Source organism: Aristolochia californica, unplaced genomic scaffold, assembly GCF_029961685.1.
Source record: "Aristolochia californica isolate CCGP_79_NKW_82.1479 unplaced genomic scaffold, dmAriCali1.0.hap1 SCAF_247, whole genome shotgun sequence".
Lineage (NCBI taxonomy): Eukaryota > Viridiplantae > Streptophyta > Magnoliopsida > Piperales > Aristolochiaceae > Aristolochia > Aristolochia californica.
The window spans coordinates 20,609-22,500 of record NW_027181934.1 but is presented as its reverse complement, the minus strand read 5'-3'; positions in this window follow the sequence as shown (position 1 = coordinate 22,500).

Genomic DNA, 1,892 nt, shown 5'->3' with positions numbered 1-1,892 from the left:
GAGTGGATCGGTCGCCAAGACATTGAGTTTCAGCTATACCACCAAGACTGCTTCAATTCGGTCGTCTGTTTCAGTGGAAGTGTTGAAAAATGATTAGCAAGGCTTCTGTCAGGAGAGAAAGAGAGTGATTGTGGAGAGGCCACAGGGGTTTGGACAACTGGATTTGTCCCAGATAGGAACATATTTTTGACCAGGAGAACCCTTTCTATCTCTGGCATTCATTTTTTCTTATCTATTGTTACGCTTGTTTGTTAGGTTTTGGACGAGAGCTAAGGTCGAGGCATCTGGCCCTCCCCGATTCCTCCTCTTGTACTTGTCATGTTTTAACCACTCGAGGCGCCCCTCGCAAGAGACTTCGGTTTCTGATACGATTCTCAGAATGCTTATAAGCAACGTATGTGATTATTGTATACGAAAATCAATCAGTCAAGTGCGCTAAACTAAAATAGACCTCGTAGCTCGCAAAGTCAAGTCGATTGGGCATTCCTATGGTTGATAAGCTCCGACTTCTTTTTCTCCTTTCCCCACATCATCCTCAGGGGATTCGAGAGAAACAGGTACTGTGGCCACGGTTCGTTAGCATGGAGCCCTTAAAACAAAACTTGGATACATCTGAAGTCATCATTTTAACGGGAAACTCTATTCCACTTTCACAACACGTTCCTAAGTGCTTGGTGGGTCCTGGGTTTCCATATACTCCCAGGATCGCGGGCCCTTTCGTACACGGTTTTAGGGCATTTAGCTAGCCTATATCTCCGCTCTCTTGGTTGGCTACTTTTTTGTATGCTATCTCTCTTCCGCCCGCCGCCCTCCCTTTCAGCGAGCGCAACCCGTGCAGCACACCTTTCCCTTGCAGCCAGCGCAACCCTTGCATCGCGCGATTGCGTTCTTTCGCGCTCTTCCTTCGTTCGCTGCTTTATAGCGCGCTGCGGAGCGCTACTTAAATGAATTACTCTATCGTAATTCTTTGCTTGAAGCTTAATAAGTTGAATTTAGAAAATCATTCTCTTAGGAAAAGAAAAAGAAACAAGATCATGCATTCAATTCCCTTATGATGAGAATCATCAATTCCAGCTTCACACTTGGGATTTTGAATTGAAAGAACTATAGCATCAGCCCTTGCTCCACCAACAGTATTCGTATCGGGAAATGCAGCTGAGGATGCTTCTATATCCTATCTATGTTTATGAATCTCTTTCTTCAAATTCTGCTTTTGATGCTTCAGTTGATCCTTCAGCGGACCTTTCTTCTACAATCTATTCCCACCTTTAGCCCTGGGATTTGAAAAAGCAAATTCCGAAGCTTGATCGGTATCATAGCCTGGGACTTGAAAAGCTTGTTCAACCCGCCGCTACAATGCCCTTCTCGATGATTATTGAGTTGGTTCCGCAGCTTCCCGTTCATTCAACCGAGCATCTTTGAGTTGAGCTTGCTTAGCAGGACTTGTTTATATAGCTGGCATTGGGTCAAGTCAAGATTCGAAACTTCATATCTGATCCCCGGTACAAGATGCATTTAACATCTATCTCGCATCCATCGAGAGCCATACTAAGTCTTTCCTCACTCGATCTGACAGTTCAGTTCCCTTTGTATCTGACGTTACAAACTAAGTAACTCGTCCAGCTGAACTCGACCTGAGGGAATTAGGGTGCATCCCCCCTCTGAGGTCACCTAGTTCGCTTCGCCACATTGATTTCAAAAGGATCTGCACTCACCCTTTAACTCACAGAATTGGGCAAACCACGCCGGAGAATGCAAGCTGAAAGGGGCTGCGCAAAGCCTTCGGTGTGTAAGCGCACGCCAGATAGGAGCACACGTGGGAATACGCGCGAGGCGACCGAAGGGAGGGAATGATTTTCATCGGGCTTTTACCATGTTCCTTAAAGGAATTG